At 37.3% G+C, this 22,944-nt stretch overlaps 4 non-coding genes across 4 annotated transcripts; all 4 read right to left on the bottom strand.

Moving 5' to 3' along the window:
• Window positions 1-17,473: 17,473 nt before the first annotated feature.
• LOC135021469 (U1 spliceosomal RNA) lies at window positions 17,474-17,637 on the bottom strand. Its single transcript, XR_010218719.1, has one exon. It is a non-coding gene; the product is annotated as a U1 spliceosomal RNA (small nuclear RNA).
• A 151-nt stretch (window positions 17,638-17,788) lies between these two features.
• LOC135021406 (U1 spliceosomal RNA) lies at window positions 17,789-17,952 on the bottom strand. The gene has a single exon (XR_010218658.1). It is a non-coding gene; the product is annotated as a U1 spliceosomal RNA (small nuclear RNA).
• Window positions 17,953-18,626: 674 nt separating this feature from the next.
• LOC135021531 (U1 spliceosomal RNA) lies at window positions 18,627-18,789 on the bottom strand. The gene has a single exon (XR_010218768.1). It is a non-coding gene; the product is annotated as a U1 spliceosomal RNA (small nuclear RNA).
• A 152-nt stretch (window positions 18,790-18,941) lies between these two features.
• Window positions 18,942-19,105, bottom strand: LOC135021375 (U1 spliceosomal RNA). The gene has a single exon (XR_010218628.1). It is a non-coding gene; the product is annotated as a U1 spliceosomal RNA (small nuclear RNA).
• Between the last annotated feature and the right edge of the window lie 3,839 nt (window positions 19,106-22,944).

Here is a 22,944-nt window from a genome sequence, read left to right on the forward strand (position 1 = left end):
TTCAATCTGCCTACCTCTGGGTTAAGGGGCCCAGCATGCTTCCATTGCAGTACTCTGCTGCACATGTAAGTGCAAGAGATCCTGAAGCACTCACTCATCATGGGAAAGTACCAATGCGTTTCTTCATTGGTTGATGGAAGAAACATCTTACAAAAACTCTCCAGATTATTGACTTTTTAAAGTTTTCTAGGAAACGTTCTAGATGAATGCTTATTAGCCTTTGTCAGTATGTACTTTTGCAAAGTGTCTCTGTGGTGCAATCGGTTAGTGTGTTTGGTTATTAACCAAAGGGTTGGTGGTTCAATCCCACCCAGGGATGTTATTGACCTTGTCATCAGATTTTGGTGATCTTTAAGTAGACAAGTCAAAATTTCAAACCCCCTCTTATGGTGTAGGGTACCTGGCCTACTCTGATGTAATCAGAGTTAGATTTGATTAAGTGATTTTATCAAAAAACAGCTAGGAAGCACAATTTAGCAGTGGTTTGCAGAGAAAATGAAATATGCTGGCAGAAAAATCCAATTGAGTGATTAAACAGCTCTTCATTTTCTGGCTTTATTTTTATGCTAACTAATTTGTTCTCTAAAAAGTGTCCACAAAGCCAAGTATCGGATTAACATCTTTGTAGGGATGGTTTTTCACCTATTACTAAATTAAACTTGCTTCATTGGAAAGGCAGCAAGATGCATCCTCATTTCAATATCTACTGAAATAATACAGGTTGACACCAGGAAACATTAACGCCACTGCATCCTTGCTGCTTTCTCATGTGGAAGTCTGTTTAATGTGAAAACAAGGTGATATCTAATTAGCACACAGGTAAGGAATTAAGAAAATCTTTATTTAAGGGTAAGATGTTTCTCACAAAATCGTTGCCCCAATGCATCATTGAAATTCAAGCTGGAAAGATGATTTTAATATATCACTTGTACATTTTGTATTGCTCTTCTGGTGACAATGTAGTTTGTTTTTGTCAATTACCATTTTAATAATCGGGTAAAGAAAATTAAGTGGATTTTTGAAAGAAAACAATACTGTCAATATACTATTAAAACAAATTAAAATGGTAAAAGTTATTGTACTTTAAGTAAAAATAAAAGAGCAAAAATATCAATACCAGTTTTGGATTACTTTAATTAACAAAAAAAATGCATATAGCAGAGGATAGTTTCAATCTGCCTACCTCTGGGTTATGGACCCAGCATGCTTCCATTACAGTCCTCTGCTGCACATGTAAGTGCAAGAGATCCTGAAGCACTCACTCATCATGGGAAAGTACCAATGTGTTTCTTCATTGGTTGATGGAAGAAACATCTTACAAAAACTCTCCACATTATTGACTTTTTAAAATGTTTCTAGGAATCGTTCTAGATGAATGCTTATTAGCCTTTGTCAGTATGGACTTTTGCAAAGTGTTGCTGTGGCGCAATCAGTTACTGTGTAAGGCTATTAACCAAAAGGTTGGTGGTTCAATCCCACCCAGGGATGTAATTGACCTTGTTATCAGATTTTGGTGATCTTTATGTAGACAAGTCAAAATTTCGAAAACCCCTGTTATGGTGTAGGGTACCTGGCCTTCTCTGATGTAATCAGAGTTAGATTTGATTCAGTGATTTTATAAAAACAGCTAGGAAGCACAATTTAGCAGTGGGTTGCAGAGAAAAAGAAATATGCTGGCAAAAAAATCCAATTGAGTGATTAAATAGCTCTTCATTTTCTGGCTTTATTTTTATGCTAACAAATTTGTTCTCTGAAAAGTGTCCACAAAGCCAAGTATCTGATTAACATCTTTGTAGGGATGGTTTTTCACCTATTACTAAATTAAACTTGCTTCATTGGAAAGGCAGCAAGATGCATCCTCATTTCAATATCTACTGAAATAATACAGGTTGACACCAGGAAACATTAACGCCACTGCATCCTTGCTGCTTTCTCATGTGGAAGTCTGTTTAATGTGAAAACAAGGTGATATCTAATTAGCACACAGGTAAGGAATTAAGAAAATCTTTATTTAAGGGTAAGATGTTTCTCACAAAATCGTTGCCCCAATGCATCATTGAAATTCAAGCTGGAAAGATGATTTTAATATATCACTTGTACATTTTGTATTGCTCTTCTGGTGACAATGTAGTTTGTTTTTGTCAATTACCATTTTAATAATCGGGTAAAGAAAATTAAGTGGATTTTTGAAAGAAAACAATACTGTCAATATACTATTAAAACAAATTAAAATGGTAAAAGTTATTGTACTTTAAGTAAAAATAAAAGAGCAAAAATATCAATACCAGTTTTGGATTACTTTAATTAACAAAAAAAATGCATATAGCAGAGGATAGTTTCAATCTGCCTACCTCTGGGTTATGGACCCAGCATGCTTCCATTACAGTCCTCTGCTGCACATGTAAGTGCAAGAGATCCTGAAGCACTCACTCATCATGGGAAAGTACCAATGTGTTTCTTCATTGGTTGATGGAAGAAACATCTTACAAAAACTCTCCACATTATTGACTTTTTAAAATGTTTCTAGGAATCGTTCTAGATGAATGCTTATTAGCCTTTGTCAGTATGGACTTTTGCAAAGTGTTGCTGTGGCGCAATCAGTTACTGTGTAAGGCTATTAACCAAAAGGTTGGTGGTTCAATCCCACCCAGGGATGTAATTGACCTTGTTATCAGATTTTGGTGATCTTTATGTAGACAAGTCAAAATTTCGAAAACCCCTGTTATGGTGTAGGGTACCTGGCCTTCTCTGATGTAATCAGAGTTAGATTTGATTCAGTGATTTTATAAAAACAGCTAGGAAGCACAATTTAGCAGTGGGTTGCAGAGAAAAAGAAATATGCTGGCAAAAAAATCCAATTGAGTGATTAAATAGCTCTTCATTTTCTGGCTTTATTTTTATGCTAACAAATTTGTTCTCTGAAAAGTGTCCACAAAGCCAAGTATCTGATTAACATCTTTGTAGGGATGGTTTTTCACCTATTACTAAATTAAACTTGCTTCATTGGAAAGGCAGCAAGATGCATCCTCATTTCAATATCTACTGAAATAATACAGGTTGACACCAGGAAACATTAACGCCACTGCATCCTTGCTGCTTTCTCATGTGGAAGTCTGTTTAATGTGAAAACAAGGTGATATCTAATTAGCACACAGGTAAGGAATTAAGAAAATCTTTATTTAAGGGTGAAGATGTTTCTCACAAAATCGTTGCCCCAATGCATCATTGAAATTCAAGCTGGAAAGATGATTTTAATATATCATTTGTACATTTTGTATTGCTCTTCTGGTGACAATGTAGTTTGTTTTTGTCAATTACCATTTTAATAATCGGGTAAAGAAAATTAATTGGATTTTTGAAAGAAAACAATACTGTCAATATACTATTAAAACAAATTAAAATGGTAAAAGTTATTGTACTTTAAGTAAAAATAAAAGAGCAAAAATATCAATCCCAGTTTTGGATTACTTTAATTAACAAAAAAAATGCATATAGCAGAGGATAGTTTCAATCTGCCTACCTCTGGGTTATGGACCCAGCATGCTTCCATTACAGTACTCTGCTGCACATGTAAGTGCAAGAGATCCTGAAGCACTCACTCATCATGGGAAAGTACCAATGTGTTTCTTCATTGGTTGATGGAAGAAACATCTTACAAAAACTCTCCACATTATTGACTTTTTAAAATGTTTCTAGGAATCGTTCTAGATGAATGCTTATTAGCCTTTGTCAGTATGGACTTTCGCAAAGTGTTGCTGTGGCGCAATCAGTTACTGTGTAAGACTATTAACCAAAAGGTTGGTGGTTCAATCCCACCCAGGGACGTAATTGACCTTGTTATCAGATTTTGGTGATCTTTATGTAGACAAGTCAAAATTTCAAACCCCCTCTTATGGTGTAGGGTACCTGGCCTTCTCTGATGTAATCAGAGTTAGATTTGATTCAGTGATTTTATAAAAACAGCTAGGAAGCACAATTTAGCAGTGGTTTGCAGAGAAAAAGAAATATGCTGGCAAAAAAATCCAATTGAGTGATTAAACAGCTCTTCATTTTCTGGCTTTATTTTTATGCTAACAAATTTGTTCTCTGAAAAGTGTCCACAAAGCCAAGTTTCTGATTAACACCTTTGTAGGGATGGTTTTTCACCTATTACTAAATTAAACTTGCTTCATTGGAAAGGCAGCAAGATGCATCCTCATTTGAATATCTACTGAAATAATACAGGTTGACACCAGGAAACATTAACGCCACTGCATCCTTGCTGCTTTCTCATGTGGAAGTCTGTTTAATGTGAAAACAAGGTGATATCTAATTAGCACACAGGTAAGGAATTAAGAAAATCTTTATTTAAGGGTGAAGATGTTTCTCACAAAATCGTTGCCCCAATGCATCATTGAAATTCAAGCTGGAAAGATGATTTTAATATAACACTTGTACATTTTGTATTGCTCTTCTGGTGACAATGTAGTTTGTTTTTGTCAATTACCATTTTAATAATCGGGTAAAGAAAATTAAGTGGATTTTTGAAAGAAAACAATACTGTCAATATACTATTAAAACAAATGAAAATGGTAAAAGTTATTGTACTTTAAGTAAAAATAAAAGAGCAAAAATATCAATCCCAGTTTTGGATTACTTTAATTAACAAAAAAAAACGCATATAGCAGAGGATAGTTTCAATCTGCCTACCTCTGGGCTATGGACCCAGCATGCTTCCATTACAGTACTCTGCTGCACATGTAATTGCAAGAGATCCTGAAGTACTTACTCATCATGGGAAAGTACCAATGTGTTTCTTCATTGGTTGATGGAAGAAACATCTTACAAAAACTCTCCAGATTATTGACTATTTAAAGTTTTTCTAGGAAACGTTCTAGATGAATGCTTATTAGCCTTTGTCAGTATGTACTTTTGCAAAGTGTCGCTGTGGCGCAATCAGTTAGTGTGTACGGCTATTAACCAAAAGGTTGGTGGTTCAATCCCACCCAGGGATGTAATTGACCTTGTTATCAGATTTTGGTGATCTTTAAGTAGACAAGTCAAAATTTCAAAAACCCCTGTTATGGTGTAGGGTACCTGGCCTTCTCTGATGTAATCAGAGTTAGATTTGATTCAGTGATTTTATAAAAACAGCTAGGAAGCACAATTTAGCAGTGGTTTGCAGAGAAAAAGAAATATGCTGGCAAAAAAATCCAATTGAGTGATTAAATAGCTCTTCATTTTCTGGCTTTATTTTTATGCTAACAAATTTGTTCTCTGAAAAGTGTCCACAAAGCCAAGTATCTGATTAACATCTTTGTAGGGATGGTTTTTCACCTATTACTAAATTAAACTTGCTTCATTGGAAAGGCAGCAAGATGCATCCTCATTTCAATATCTACTGAAATAATACAGGTTGACACCAGGAAACATTAACGCCACTGCATCCTTGCTGCTTTCTCATGTGGAAGTCTGTTTAATGTGAAAACAAGGTGATATCTAATTAGCACACAGGTAAGGAATTAAGAAAATCTTTATTTAAGGGTGAAGATGTTTCTCACAAAATCGTTGCCCCAATGCATCATTGAAATTCAAGCTGGAAAGATGATTTTAATATATCATTTGTACATTTTGTATTGCTCTTCTGGTGACAATGTAGTTTGTTTTTGTCAATTACCATTTTAATAATCGGGTAAAGAAAATTAATTGGATTTTTGAAAGAAAACAATACTGTCAATATACTATTAAAACAAATTAAAATGGTAAAAGTTATTGTACTTTAAGTAAAAATAAAAGAGCAAAAATATCAATCCCAGTTTTGGATTACTTTAATTAACAAAAAAAAATGCATATAGCAGAGGATAGTTTCAATCTGCCTACCTCTGGGTTATGGACCCAGCATGCTTCCATTACAGTACTCTGCTGCACATGTAAGTGCAAGAGATCCTGAAGCACTCACTCATCATGGGAAAGTACCAATGTGTTTCTTCATTGGTTGATGGAAGAAACATCTTACAAAAACTCTCCACATTATTGACTTTTTAAAATGTTTCTAGGAATCGTTCTAGATGAATGCTTATTAGCCTTTGTCAGTAAGGACTTTTGCAAAGTGTTGCTGTGGCGCAATCAGTTACTGTGTAAGGCTATTAACCAAAAGGTTGGTGGTTCAATCCCACCCAGGGACGTAATTGACCTTGTTATCAGATTTTGGTGATCTTTATGTAGACAAGTCAAAATTTCAAACCCCCTCTTATGGTGTAGGGTACCTGGCCTTCTCTGATGTAATCAGAGTTAGATTTGATTCAGTGATTTTATAAAAACAGCTAGGAAGCACAATTTAGCAGTGGGTTGCAGAGAAAAAGAAATATGCTGGCAAAAAAATCCAATTGAGTGATTAAACAGCTCTTCATTTTCTGGCTTTATTTTTATGCTAACAAATTTGTTCTCTGAAAAGTGTCCACAAAGCCAAGTTTCTGATTAACACCTTTGTAGGGATGGTTTTTCACCTATTACTAAATTAAACTTGCTTCATTGGAAAGGCAGCAAGATGCATCCTCATTTGAATATCTACTGAAATAATACAGGTTGACACCAGGAAACATTAACGCCACTGCATCCTTGCTGCTTTCTCATGTGGAAGTCTGTTTAATGTGAAAACAAGGTGATATCTAATTAGCACACAGGTAAGGAATTAAGAAAATCTTTATTTAAGGGTGAAGATGTTTCTCACAAAATCGTTGCCCCAATGCATCATTGAAATTCAAGCTGGAAAGATGATTTTAATATATCACTTGTACATTTTGTATTGCTCTTCTGGTGACAATGTAGTTTGTTTTTGTCAATTACCATTTTAATAATCGGGTAAAGAAAATTAAGTGGATTTTTGAAAGAAAACAATACTGTCAATATACTATTAAAACAAATTAAAATGGTAAAAGTTATTGTACTTTAAGTAAAAATAAAAGAGCAAAAATATCAATCCCAGTTTTGGATTACTTTAACAAAAAAAAAATGCATATAGCAGAGGATAGTTTCAATCTGCCTACCTCTGGGTTAAGGGGCCCAGCATGCTTCCATTGCAGTACTCTGCTGCACATGTAAGTGCAAGAGATCCTGAAGCACTCACTCATCATGGGAAAGTACCAATGCGTTTCTTCATTGGTTGATGGAAGAAACATCTTACAAAAACTCTCCAGATTATTGACTTTTTAAAGTTTTCTAGGAAACGTTCTAGATGAATGCTTATTAGCCTTTGTCAGTATGTACTTTTGCAAAGTGTCTCTGTGGTGCAATCGGTTAGTGTGTTTGGTTATTAACCAAAGGGTTGGTGGTTCAATCCCACCCAGGGATGTTATTGACCTTGTCATCAGATTTTGGTGATCTTTAAGTAGACAAGTCAAAATTTCAAACCCCCTCTTATGGTGTAGGGTACCTGGCCTACTCTGATGTAATCAGAGTTAGATTTGATTAAGTGATTTTATCAAAAAACAGCTAGGAAGCACAATTTAGCAGTGGTTTGCAGAGAAAATGAAATATGCTGGCAGAAAAATCCAATTGAGTGATTAAACAGCTCTTCATTTTCTGGCTTTATTTTTATGCTAACTAATTTGTTCTCTAAAAAGTGTCCACAAAGCCAAGTATCGGATTAACATCTTTGTAGGGATGGTTTTTCACCTATTACTAAATTAAACTTGCTTCATTGGAAAGGCAGCAAGATGCATCCTCATTTCAATATCTACTGAAATAATACAGGTTGACACCAGGAAACATTAACGCCACTGCATCCTTGCTGCTTTCTCATGTGGAAGTCTGTTTAATGTGAAAACAAGGTGATATCTAATTAGCACACAGGTAAGGAATTAAGAAAATCTTTATTTAAGGGTAAGATGTTTCTCACAAAATCGTTGCCCCAATGCATCATTGAAATTCAAGCTGGAAAGATGATTTTAATATATCACTTGTACATTTTGTATTGCTCTTCTGGTGACAATGTAGTTTGTTTTTGTCAATTACCATTTTAATAATCGGGTAAAGAAAATTAAGTGGATTTTTGAAAGAAAACAATACTGTCAATATACTATTAAAACAAATTAAAATGGTAAAAGTTATTGTACTTTAAGTAAAAATAAAAGAGCAAAAATATCAATACCAGTTTTGGATTACTTTAATTAACAAAAAAAATGCATATAGCAGAGGATAGTTTCAATCTGCCTACCTCTGGGTTATGGACCCAGCATGCTTCCATTACAGTCCTCTGCTGCACATGTAAGTGCAAGAGATCCTGAAGCACTCACTCATCATGGGAAAGTACCAATGTGTTTCTTCATTGGTTGATGGAAGAAACATCTTACAAAAACTCTCCACATTATTGACTTTTTAAAATGTTTCTAGGAATCGTTCTAGATGAATGCTTATTAGCCTTTGTCAGTATGGACTTTTGCAAAGTGTTGCTGTGGCGCAATCAGTTACTGTGTAAGGCTATTAACCAAAAGGTTGGTGGTTCAATCCCACCCAGGGATGTAATTGACCTTGTTATCAGATTTTGGTGATCTTTATGTAGACAAGTCAAAATTTCGAAAACCCCTGTTATGGTGTAGGGTACCTGGCCTTCTCTGATGTAATCAGAGTTAGATTTGATTCAGTGATTTTATAAAAACAGCTAGGAAGCACAATTTAGCAGTGGGTTGCAGAGAAAAAGAAATATGCTGGCAAAAAAATCCAATTGAGTGATTAAATAGCTCTTCATTTTCTGGCTTTATTTTTATGCTAACAAATTTGTTCTCTGAAAAGTGTCCACAAAGCCAAGTATCTGATTAACATCTTTGTAGGGATGGTTTTTCACCTATTACTAAATTAAACTTGCTTCATTGGAAAGGCAGCAAGATGCATCCTCATTTCAATATCTACTGAAATAATACAGGTTGACACCAGGAAACATTAACGCCACTGCATCCTTGCTGCTTTCTCATGTGGAAGTCTGTTTAATGTGAAAACAAGGTGATATCTAATTAGCACACAGGTAAGGAATTAAGAAAATCTTTATTTAAGGGTAAGATGTTTCTCACAAAATCGTTGCCCCAATGCATCATTGAAATTCAAGCTGGAAAGATGATTTTAATATATCACTTGTACATTTTGTATTGCTCTTCTGGTGACAATGTAGTTTGTTTTTGTCAATTACCATTTTAATAATCGGGTAAAGAAAATTAAGTGGATTTTTGAAAGAAAACAATACTGTCAATATACTATTAAAACAAATTAAAATGGTAAAAGTTATTGTACTTTAAGTAAAAATAAAAGAGCAAAAATATCAATACCAGTTTTGGATTACTTTAATTAACAAAAAAAATGCATATAGCAGAGGATAGTTTCAATCTGCCTACCTCTGGGTTATGGACCCAGCATGCTTCCATTACAGTCCTCTGCTGCACATGTAAGTGCAAGAGATCCTGAAGCACTCACTCATCATGGGAAAGTACCAATGTGTTTCTTCATTGGTTGATGGAAGAAACATCTTACAAAAACTCTCCACATTATTGACTTTTTAAAATGTTTCTAGGAATCGTTCTAGATGAATGCTTATTAGCCTTTGTCAGTATGGACTTTTGCAAAGTGTTGCTGTGGCGCAATCAGTTACTGTGTAAGGCTATTAACCAAAAGGTTGGTGGTTCAATCCCACCCAGGGATGTAAATGACCTTGTTATCAGATTTTGGTGATCTTTATGTAGACAAGTCAAAATTTCGAAAACCCCTGTTATGGTGTAGGGTACCTGGCCTTCTCTGATGTAATCAGAGTTAGATTTGATTCAGTGATTTTATAAAAACAGCTAGGAAGCACAATTTAGCAGTGGGTTGCAGAGAAAAAGAAATATGCTGGCAAAAAAATCCAATTGAGTGATTAAATAGCTCTTCATTTTCTGGCTTTATTTTTATGCTAACAAATTTGTTCTCTGAAAAGTGTCCACAAAGCCAAGTATCTGATTAACATCTTTGTAGGGATGGTTTTTCACCTATTACTAAATTAAACTTGCTTCATTGGAAAGGCAGCAAGATGCATCCTCATTTCAATATCTACTGAAATAATACAGGTTGACACCAGGAAACATTAACGCCACTGCATCCTTGCTGCTTTCTCATGTGGAAGTCTGTTTAATGTGAAAACAAGGTGATATCTAATTAGCACACAGGTAAGGAATTAAGAAAATCTTTATTTAAGGGTGAAGATGTTTCTCACAAAATCGTTGCCCCAATGCATCATTGAAATTCAAGCTGGAAAGATGATTTTAATATATCATTTGTACATTTTGTATTGCTCTTCTGGTGACAATGTAGTTTGTTTTTGTCAATTACCATTTTAATAATCGGGTAAAGAAAATTAATTGGATTTTTGAAAGAAAACAATACTGTCAATATACTATTAAAACAAATTAAAATGGTAAAAGTTATTGTACTTTAAGTAAAAATAAAAGAGCAAAAATATCAATCCCAGTTTTGGATTACTTTAATTAACAAAAAAAATGCATATAGCAGAGGATAGTTTCAATCTGCCTACCTCTGGGTTATGGACCCAGCATGCTTCCATTACAGTACTCTGCTGCACATGTAAGTGCAAGAGATCCTGAAGCACTCACTCATCATGGGAAAGTACCAATGTGTTTCTTCATTGGTTGATGGAAGAAACATCTTACAAAAACTCTCCACATTATTGACTTTTTAAAATGTTTCTAGGAATCGTTCTAGATGAATGCTTATTAGCCTTTGTCAGTATGGACTTTCGCAAAGTGTTGCTGTGGCGCAATCAGTTACTGTGTAAGACTATTAACCAAAAGGTTGGTGGTTCAATCCCACCCAGGGACGTAATTGACCTTGTTATCAGATTTTGGTGATCTTTATGTAGACAAGTCAAAATTTCAAACCCCCTCTTATGGTGTAGGGTACCTGGCCTTCTCTGATGTAATCAGAGTTAGATTTGATTCAGTGATTTTATAAAAACAGCTAGGAAGCACAATTTAGCAGTGGTTTGCAGAGAAAAAGAAATATGCTGGCAAAAAAATCCAATTGAGTGATTAAACAGCTCTTCATTTTCTGGCTTTATTTTTATGCTAACAAATTTGTTCTCTGAAAAGTGTCCACAAAGCCAAGTTTCTGATTAACACCTTTGTAGGGATGGTTTTTCACCTATTACTAAATTAAACTTGCTTCATTGGAAAGGCAGCAAGATGCATCCTCATTTGAATATCTACTGAAATAATACAGGTTGACACCAGGAAACATTAACGCCACTGCATCCTTGCTGCTTTCTCATGTGGAAGTCTGTTTAATGTGAAAACAAGGTGATATCTAATTAGCACACAGGTAAGGAATTAAGAAAATCTTTATTTAAGGGTGAAGATGTTTCTCACAAAATCGTTGCCCCAATGCATCATTGAAATTCAAGCTGGAAAGATGATTTTAATATAACACTTGTACATTTTGTATTGCTCTTCTGGTGACAATGTAGTTTGTTTTTGTCAATTACCATTTTAATAATCGGGTAAAGAAAATTAAGTGGATTTTTGAAAGAAAACAATACTGTCAATATACTATTAAAACAAATGAAAATGGTAAAAGTTATTGTACTTTAAGTAAAAATAAAAGAGCAAAAATATCAATCCCAGTTTTGGATTACTTTAATTAACAAAAAAAAACGCATATAGCAGAGGATAGTTTCAATCTGCCTACCTCTGGGCTATGGACCCAGCATGCTTCCATTACAGTACTCTGCTGCACATGTAATTGCAAGAGATCCTGAAGTACTTACTCATCATGGGAAAGTACCAATGTGTTTCTTCATTGGTTGATGGAAGAAACATCTTACAAAAACTCTCCAGATTATTGACTATTTAAAGTTTTTCTAGGAAACGTTCTAGATGAATGCTTATTAGCCTTTGTCAGTATGTACTTTTGCAAAGTGTCGCTGTGGCGCAATCAGTTAGTGTGTACGGCTATTAACCAAAAGGTTGGTGGTTCAATCCCACCCAGGGATGTAATTGACCTTGTTATCAGATTTTGGTGATCTTTAAGTAGACAAGTCAAAATTTCAAAAACCCCTGTTATGGTGTAGGGTACCTGGCCTTCTCTGATGTAATCAGAGTTAGATTTGATTCAGTGATTTTATAAAAACAGCTAGGAAGCACAATTTAGCAGTGGTTTGCAGAGAAAAAGAAATATGCTGGCAAAAAAATCCAATTGAGTGATTAAATAGCTCTTCATTTTCTGGCTTTATTTTTATGCTAACAAATTTGTTCTCTGAAAAGTGTCCACAAAGCCAAGTATCTGATTAACATCTTTGTAGGGATGGTTTTTCACCTATTACTAAATTAAACTTGCTTCATTGGAAAGGCAGCAAGATGCATCCTCATTTCAATATCTACTGAAATAATACAGGTTGACACCAGGAAACATTAACGCCACTGCATCCTTGCTGCTTTCTCATGTGGAAGTCTGTTTAATGTGAAAACAAGGTGATATCTAATTAGCACACAGGTAAGGAATTAAGAAAATCTTTATTTAAGGGTGAAGATGTTTCTCACAAAATCGTTGCCCCAATGCATCATTGAAATTCAAGCTGGAAAGATGATTTTAATATATCACTTGTACATTTTGTATTGCTCTTCTGGTGACAATGTAGTTTGCTTTTGTCAATTACCATTTTAATAATCGGGTAAAGAAAATTAATTGGATTTTTGAAAGAAAACAATACTGTCAATATACTATTAAAACAAATTAAAATGGTAAAAGTTATTGTACTTTAAGTAAAAATAAAAGAGCAAAAATATCAATCCCAGTTTTGGATTACTTTAATTAACAAAAAAAAATGCATATAGCAGAGGATAGTTTCAATCTGCCTACCTCTGGGTTATGGACCCAGCATGCTTCCATTACAGTACTCTGCTGCACATGTAAGTGCAAGAGATCCTGAAGCACTCACTCATCATGGGAAAGTACCAATGTGTTTCTTCATTGGTTGATGGAAGAAACATCTTACAAAAACTCTCCACATTATTGACTTTTTAAAATGTTTCTAGGAATCGTTCTAGATGAATGCTTATTAGCCTTTGTCAGTAAGGACTTTTGCAAAGTGTTGCTGTGGCGCAATCAGTTACTGTGTAAGGCTATTAACCAAAAGGTTGGTGGTTCAATCCCACCCAGGGACGTAATTGACCTTGATATCAGATTTTGGTGATCTTTATGTAGACAAGTCAAAATTTCAAACCCCCTCTTATGGTGTAGGGTACCTGGCCTTCTCTGATGTAATCAGAGTTAGATTTGATTCAGTGATTTTATAAAAACAGCTAGGAAGCACAATTTAGCAGTGGGTTGCAGAGAAAAAGAAATATGCTGGCAAAAAAATCCAATTGAGTGATTAAACAGCTCTTCATTTTCTGGCTTTATTTTTATGCTAACAAATTTGTTCTCTGAAAAGTGTCCACAAAGCCAAGTTTCTGATTAACACCTTTGTAGGGATGGTTTTTCACCTATTACTAAATTAAACTTGCTTCATTGGAAAGGCAGCAAGATGCATCCTCATTTGAATATCTACTGAAATAATACAGGTTGACACCAGGAAACATTAACGCCACTGCATCCTTGCTGCTTTCTCATGTGGAAGTCTGTTTAATGTGAAAACAAGGTGATATCTAATTAGCACACAGGTAAGGAATTAAGAAAATCTTTATTTAAGGGTGAAGATGTTTCTCACAAAATCGTTGCCCCAATGCATCATTGAAATTCAAGCTGGAAAGATGATTTTAATATATCACTTGTACATTTTGTATTGCTCTTCTGGTGACAATGTAGTTTGTTTTTGTCAATTACCATTTTAATAATCGGGTAAAGAAAATTAAGTGGATTTTTGAAAGAAAACAATACTGTCAATATACTATTAAAACAAATGAAAATGGTAAAAGTTATTGTACTTTAAGTAAAAATAAAAGAGCAAAAATATCAATCCCAGTTTTGGATTACTTTAATTAACAAAAAAAAAAGCATATAGCAGAGGATAGTTTCAATCTGCCTACCTCTGGGATATGGACCCAGCATGCTTCCATTACAGTACTCTGCTGCACATGTAATTGCAAGAGATCCTGAAGTACTCACTCATCATGGGAAAGTACCAATGTGTTTCTTCATTGGTTGATGGAAGAAACATCTTACAAAAACTCTCCAGATTATTGACTATTTAAAGTTTTTCTAGGAAACGTTCTAGATGAATGCTTATTAGCCTTTGTCAGTATGTACTTTTGCAAAGTGTCGCTGTGGCGCAATCAGTTAGTGTGTACGGCTATTAACCAAAAGGTTGGTGGTTCAATCCCACCCAGGGATGTAATTGACCTTGTTATCAGATTTTGGTGATCTTTAAGTAGACAAGTCAAAATTTCAAAAACCCCTGTTATGGTGTAGGGTACCTGGCCTTCTCTGATGTAATCAGAGTTAGATTTGATTCAGTGATTTTATAAAAACAGCTAGGAAGCACAATTTAGCAGTGGTTTGCAGAGAAAAAGAAATATGCTGGCAAAAAAATCCAATTGAGTGATTAAACAGCTCTTCATTTTCTGGCTTTATTTTTATGCTAACAAATTTGTTCTCTGAAAAGTGTCCACAAAGCCAAGTATCTGATTAACATCTTTGTAGGGATGGTTTTTCACCTATTACTAAATTAAACTTGCTTCATTGGAAAGGCAGCAAGATGCATCCTCATTTCAATATCTACTGAAATAATACAGGTTGACACCAGGAAACATTAACGCCACTGCATCCTTGCTGCTTTCTCATGTGGAAGTCTGTTTAATGTGAAAACAAGGTGATATCTAATTAGCACACAGGTAAGGAATTAAGAAAATCTTTATTTAAGGGTGAAGATGTTTCTCACAAAATCATTGCCCCAATGCATCATTGAAATTCAAGCTGGAAAGATGATTTTAATATATCACTTGTACATTTTGTATTGCTCTTCTGGTGACAATGTAGTTTGTTTTTGTCAATTACCATTTTAATAATAGGGTAAAGAAAATTAAGTGGATTTTTGAAAGAAAACAATACTGTCAATATACTATTAAAACAAATTAAAATGGTAAAAGTTATTGTACTTTAAGTAAAAATAAAAGAGCAAAAATATCAATCCCAGTTTTGGATTACTTTAATTAACAAAAAAAAAATGCATATAGCAGAGGATAGTTTCAATCTGCCTACCTCTGGGTTAAGGGGCCCAGCATGCTTCCATTGCAGTACTCTGCTGCACATGTAAGTGCAAGAGATCCTGAAGCACTCACTCATCATGGGAAAGTACCAATGCGTTTCTTCATTGGTTGATGGAAGAAACATCTTACAAAAACTCTCCAGATTATTGACTTTTTAAAGTTTTCTAGGAAACGTTCTAGATGAATGCTTATTAGCCTTTGTCAGTATGTACTTTTGCAAAGTGTCTCTGTGGTGTAATCGGTTAGTGTGTTTGGTTATTAACCAAAGGGTTGGTGGTTCAATCCCACCCAGGGATGTTATTGACCTTGTCATCAGATTTTGGTGATCTTTAAGTAGACAAGTCAAAATTTCAAACCCCCTCTTATGGTGTAGGGTACCTGGCCTACTCTGATGTAATCAGAGTTAGATTTGATTAAGTGATTTTATCAAAAAACAGCTAGGAAGCACAATTTAGCAGTGGTTTGCAGAGAAAATGAAATATGCTGGCAGAAAAATCCAATTGAGTGATTAAACAGCTCTTCATTTTCTGGCTTTATTTTTATGCTAACTAATTTGTTCTCTGAAAAGTGTCCACAAAGCCAAGTATCGGATTAACATCTTTGTAGGGATGGTTTTTCACCTATTACTAAATTAAACTTGCTTCATTGGAAAGGCAGCAAGATGCATCCTCATTTCAATATCTACTGAAATAATACAGGTTGACACCAGGAAACATTAACGCCACTGCATCCTTGCTGCTTTCTCATGTGGAAGTCTGTTTAATGTGAAAACAAGGTGATATCTAATTAGCACACAGGTAAGGAATTAAGAAAATCTTTATTTAAGGGTAAGATGTTTCTCACAAAATCATTGCCCCAATGCATCATTGAAATTCAAGCTGGAAAGATGATTTTAATATATCACTTGTACATTTTGTATTGCTCTTCTGGTGACAATGTAGTTTGTTTTTGTCAATTACCATTTTAATAATCGGGTAAAGAAAATTAAGTGGATTTTTGAAAGAAAACAATACTGTCTATATACTATTAAAACAAATTAAAAAGGTAAAAGTTATTGTACTTTAAGTAAAATAAAAAGAGCAAAAATATCAATCCCAGTTTTGGATTACTTTAATTAACAAAAAAAATGCATATAGCAGAGGATAATTTCAATCTGCCTACCTCTGGGTTATGGACCCAGCATGCTTCCATTACAGTACTCTGCTGCACATGTAAGTGCAAGAGATCCTGAAGCACTCACTCATCATGGGAAAGTACCAATGTGTTTCTTCATTGGTTGATGGAAGAAACATCTTACAAAAACTCTCCAGATTATTGACTATTTAAAGTTTTTCTAGGAAACGTTCTAGATGAATGCTTATTAGCCTTTGTCAGTATGTACTTTCACAAAGTGTCGCTGTAGCGCAATCAGTTAGTGTGTACGGCTATTAACCAAAAAGTTGGTGGTTCAATCCCACCCAGGGACGTAATTGACCTTGTGATCAGATTTTGGTGATATTTAAGTAGACAAGTCAAAATTTCAAACCCTCTCTTATGGTGTAGGGTACCTGGCCTACTCTGATGTAATCAGTTAGATTTGATTAAGTGATTTTATGAAAAAAAACAGCTAGGAAGCACAATTTAGCAGTGGGTTGCAGAGAAAAAGAAATATGCTGGCAGAAAAATCCAATTGAGTGATTAAACAGCTCTTCATTTTCTGGCTTTATTTTTATGCTAACAAATTTGTTCTCTGAAAAGAGTCCACAAAGCCAAGTATCTGATTAACACCTTTGTAGGGATGGTTTTTCACCTATTACTAAATTAAACTTGCTTCATTGGAAAGGCAGCAAGTGATGTCATCCAAGCAGTGGGTCAAAGTTGGCTTCATCCCTCGTCTGCTTATGAAAAGAGAAAAGGGATATGCAGGGCATGGCGGCCTTTTGCGACGCTTGGATGACCCCTAGTTCGCATTAAACACCCCCACCCTCCTTCGGTGTGGGGCTCATGTTGGCCATGCCCCAGCCCCTAAAGCATTCAAGCTGATTTCTTGCAGCAGCTGGGTACTGTAACAGCTCCAGAGCTGCTCTGTAAGGCAAGTAAAAGGGTGTGGGCCCTGCAGCACTACCTGTAGTTTGCATTGTGCATTGGAAGGCACAAAGTAAGCAGACGGGAGGAGAAGTCAGGATAGTGCACAAGGTTATAGAAGGGATGGGCTCAAGAAAAGAGAAGTGGAAACAGACAGCATACTAGGCTGGAGAGAGACCTGAGACAAAGAGATCTGAATTATACGAGAGCCGTCCAGGGGAAACACAAATTATGCAGTCAAGTTTCCCACATTTGGGGAAATCGCAAGGGGCAGCACACCCAGAGTGCAATGGGTGAGCCTTGCCCTGGGAGAAGCACCTTCATGATCATAGTATCTCACCTGGCAGGTTAGTAGGAGTTGGGCTAGAGCTGGGGAGGGTCGCTGCTCGGGCACTACCTTTCAAGTGAAGGAGATCCAACTGAGGCAGCACAAGGGAACTCTCAAAAGAAGAACAAGGCTAGAGGAAGATCTGAGACAAAGAAATCTGACTTTTACCAGAGCTGACCAGAGGAAAGCACAAACACAGTCCACCACTACCACAAATAATGCAGTCGAGTTTCCCACATTTGGGGAAATCACAGGGGTCAGCATACCCAGAATGCAATGAATGAACCTCACCCTGGGAGAACAATCTTCATGACAATAGTATCTCCTATGCAAAATAAGTATGATTTGGGATAGGGCTGGGGAGGGCCGTTGCTCAGGCACATCTCTGTCAAGTAAAGGAGATTCAACTGAGGCAGCACAAGGGAACTCTCATCTGGGGACAACAACTGCAGGGAGAACACATATTTTCAGATGAACATGGGGTGGCAGAAGGCTGCCTAATACTGAAGCACCCCCAAACAACAAACCAAATGCAACAACTAGTGCAAGCATTCCTGGGGGATGGCCTGCAGCAGATGGATTTGAATATGGTGATGTCATCCAAGCAGTGGGTCAAAGTTGGCTTCAACCCTCGTCTGCATATGAAAAGAGAAAAGGAGCGTGCAGGGCATGGAGGCCTTTTGTGGTGCTTGGATGACCCCTAGTTCGCATTAAGCACCCCCACCCTCCTTCGGTGTGGGGCTCATGTTGGCCATTCCCCAGCCCCTGAAGCATTCAAGCTGATTTCTTGCAGCAGCTGGGCACTGTAACAGCTCCAGAGCTGCTCTGTAAAGCAAGTAAAAGGGTGTGGGCCCTGCAGCACTACCCGTAGTTTGCATTGTGCATTGGGAGGCACAAAGTAAGCAGACGGGAGGAGAAGTCAGGATAGTGCACAAGGGTATAGAAGGGAGGGGCTCAAGAAAAAAGAAGTGGAACCAGACAGCAAACTAGGCTGGAGAGAGACCTGAGACAAAGAGATCTGAATTACATGAGAGCCGACCAGGGAAAACTCAAATTATGCAGTCAAGTTTCCCACATTTGGGGAAATCGCAGGGGCAGCACACCCAGAGTGCAATGGGTGAGCCTTGCCCTGGGAGAAGCAACTTCATGATCATAGTATCTCACCTGGCAGGTAAGTAGGAGTTGGGCTAGAGCTGGGGAGGGTCGCTGCTCGGGCACCCCCCTGTCAAGTGAAGGAGATCCAACTGAGGCAGCACAAGGGAACTCTCGAAAGAAGACAAAGGCTAGAGGAAGATCTGAGACAAAGAAATCTGACTTTTACCAGAGCTGACCAGAGGAAAGCACAAACACAGTCCCCCACTACCACAAATAATGCAGTCGAGTTTCCCACATTTGGGGAAATCACAGGGGTCAGCATACCCAGAATGCAATGAATGAACCTAACCCTGGGAGAACAATCTTCATGACCATGGTATCTCCTATGCAAAATAAGTATGATTTGGGATAGGGCTGGGGAGGGCCGTTGCTCAGGCACATCTCTGTCAAGTAAGTTGCATTTGATTTGTTGTTTGGGGGTGCTTCAGTATTAGGCAGCCTTCTGCCCTACCATGTTCATCTGAAAATATGTGTTCTCCCTGCAGTTGTTGTCCCCAGATGAGAGTTCCCTTGTGCTGCCTCAGTTGAATCTCCTTTTGGAGAAGACCTCAATAAGATTGTAGCTGATCTGGCTACTGCTAAAACAGCTTGCCTACCTAGTATGACTCCTACCACGCAGAAGGCTAAAAGTACTTTTCTTGGCCCTTTCATCCTCCAGGTAAAGCGTACCCAAGGTCAGGCATACCCAAAGCAAGCTCATGTTTCCAGACCTGCCAAGCCCAGACTGAAGCAATCCTGGGCTGCCCATCAGCCTGCTTCCAAAACGGACAAGCCTGCCGCATGACGGTGCAGGCCTCCCTCTGGGGGATCCCAGGGTGGGGGGCCCGACTTCTAGGTTTGGCAAAGAAAGGTATAATTCTAAGCTAGAGAATTCTGTTTGGAGCTCACCTTGTACTTTGTGAAGAAATAATCAGCATTGTGGCTGAGCAGATACATGTAGTGTGTGGCTGCAAACTGCATGGATCTGCTGCGTTGTAATGCTGATTCTTTTTTTTTGCAAAGTACCAATAGCTTCATATAATGTTCACAATTTTTATGCAGGATCAAATAGCTCAATAGGTAGGGTGTTTGATTAGAATTCAACAGGTTATAGGTTTGAATCCTGGGTATGGTAGTTTGAGATGTGTTATTTAATAAAGTATGTTGTTCTGACTGCCGGCATCCTATCACCTGGGATATCATACTAAATAAATGGAGTTGAGAAAAATTTTTTTTTTTTTTTTAACTAGGGACAATTTCCAGATACTTCTCTTTATAACTGAGATTGCCCCCTGGAACTTCACATCAGTTGACAACTATGCATGAGTGGGCAGTGCTTGCCCTGGATCTGTCCACCCATTTATGTGCCGCCATAAAATAAAGCATGACTAACAGTTATCCTGGGCGTACACTACACAATTATCTGTCAGGCTATCTATCCAGTCTGGATGGATGGAATGAAAATCTGGTAATGTATAGGAGCAAATGTCAATTAACCATTTGCTCCCAAACACTAGAAAAGTGGTCAAAAATGGTCATTACACAAATTGGTTAAACCCAAAATTTAACCAATTTGTTTAGGGGACCATTTTTGTCCATTTTTTAGTGTTTGAGAGTAAATCGTTGATGGTCATTTGCTCACATAGATAACCGGATTTCTATTCCAACCAGCCAGTGTTGGAGAGATGGTCTGCCAGATTACATAATGCATACCAGAGCCATAACTAGACTTTTTGGTGCCCTGTGACAGAGAATTATATGCCCTCCCCCCCATTTTTGCAATATGGACAAAAGGCGCATGCCTTGTGGGGAAGGGGCATAACAAGATTGGTCTCAGAGAAAGCACATGAGATATGAAGATATATCTAGTATACTTGACACTCAATGGTTTGTGGTATTGCAGGGGTGCCCTCCTTAAATGCATATACAGTCACACATGGCATGTTTGTGTAAATGGCATATCAGCAGTCAGCACTAACTGGTGACATGCCATTTGTACAAGTAAGCCATGTGTGACTAATATATAAACATACTTTATTAAATAACACCTCAAACTATCATACCCAGGATTCAAACCTATAACCTGTTAAATTCTAATCAAACACCCTACCCATTGAGCTACTTGATCCTGCATCTATTCTAACCTCCAAAAACAGATTCAGTTGCATTTTCCAGCGTGTTTTGTTTGCGCCTTTGCAAATGTCTTACATCGACAAACTTATTTAGTACTATTTTGCAAATAGGGTTACATTGTCGCAACATTGTGTTCCCTAATTGCTTGATTTTTTAAATGCAAAAATTGATAAAGACACCTGATAATTGCTCTGTGGAGTCTTCTTTTGTGTCTACTTCTTATCTACATTTAATTCCCTACCTATAATCAAGGCATTTTTAAATGCTGGGTGCTGCCAGGACGTGAGGCCTACCTAGTCTTTAGATCTGAATTTGAATGTACTTGTGAACTAACTTAATTTCCTACTTCTAAACTCATTCCTAAATTCACTACTTACATTAATCCTGTAGTTGGGCATTTTGAGCCTTCAATTGTGGGCATTGTTTTGTGTCCAGACCAGCAGCTGGTGGTGTGCATTTGCTGGAAAGGCATCGAAGACCTCCGATATGCTGCATCTCCTGATGTGTGTCTGCCTCAAGTGGCTGTCAGCAAATGCATGCTAGACACCCCATTCCAAGCTGATTGTGACATCACGGAACATGCATCATAGAACAGGCATGCTAGAACATGGGTCTTCAACCTGCGACCCTCCAGCTGCTGTGGAACTACATATCCCAGCATGCCCTGCCTCAGTTTTAGCATACCTTAATAGCAAAACTGTGGCAGGGCATGCTGGGATGTGTAGTTTCACAGCAGCTGGAGGGCCACAGGATGAAGACCCATGTGCTAGAACCAAACCGCAGGTACATTGAATGCTAGCAAGCTGAATGTTTAAATCCTTTTTGTTCCGCAGCATTCCAATGCGGAAGATTCCATGGAACCAGAGATTATTCCATTGAGAAGGACATGCTGCCTGGATGACTGCACTGTGCAAATTAAATCACGGAGCCAGTTGGCTTGTGGGTGGCTCTGGTGACTGGGTGGTTGGGTGGGCGGTGTGTCGGAGGTGGAGCACATGCAAATGAATGTGTATCATCCAGCTAGTGAGAGAGAAAACTCATGCAGGAGTGTGCCTGCTTGTCAGTGAGTTATGCACCTTGCCAGACGTCAAATCTACATGGAGCAACTGGAGGGGACAAGAGCAGGTTTGGAAAATATAGACAGAAGAGCATATATGCTGGCGCATTCTCCATGATTGTGTCAGCTTATGTTTTGGTGCACTGCACTTTCCTCCACTAAGTTTTAGCCATTTTGTTTAAACGCAAGTGTAGTTGCTTCTCGCTCTTTTGGCTGTGATATTGTATTGTGGTTGAAGAGTCTGCTGGAGGGATTGTTTTCTTCATTGGCGAGAGACTGAAGATATTCCAGGATGGAAGGCTTGGGAACACTATCCGTTTTTCAGTTGTGGAAGAGTTGAAAGACCGGATTGGACTACATTCTATAGTAAAGGGTATCTTTGTATTTATTAATCCTCCCTTTATATGTGTCTGTCTTTCAATAAAGCTTTGGGCTTGTGATTCCGTCACCCTCTTACACTCCACACCCATAGCCTTATTAACTATTGTATTGTTTAAATGTATAGTGCAGTTCATGATTTATAGTGTAGGCTGACCTGTGCTGTAGTTCTTGAACTGTACTATACCGACAGCATTTGTATTGTGTTTTGGCTGTGCTGCAACACAGTACTTATGTGTGTAATGTTTATGTATGTTTTTTTGCTTCTTTATGTCAATAAAGACTGCTTTTTCAATCCAATATCTGAAAACAATCAATGTTTATCTTTGATGGCAATAGAAGTGGTATGATATTTGCTGCTTTTGAAAGGCAATATCTGATATGTCCCCTATCTGGGAACCATATATTAAATGGCTTTTCAGAAAAGGGAGATGGGAGAAGAGCTTTCAGTACTTGTAGGACCGATGCACATTTCCTATTCTAGCCTCCAAAAACAGATTCAGTTGCATTTTCCAGCGTGTTTTGGATGCGCCTTTGCAAATGTCTTACATCGACAAACTTATTTAGTACTATTTTGCAAATAGGGTTACATTGTTGCAACATTGTGTTCCCTAATTGCTTGATTTTTTAAA

The sequence above is a fragment of the Pseudophryne corroboree genome, unplaced genomic scaffold, assembly GCF_028390025.1.
Source record: "Pseudophryne corroboree isolate aPseCor3 unplaced genomic scaffold, aPseCor3.hap2 scaffold_370, whole genome shotgun sequence".
Taxonomy (NCBI): Eukaryota; Metazoa; Chordata; class Amphibia; order Anura; family Myobatrachidae; genus Pseudophryne; species Pseudophryne corroboree.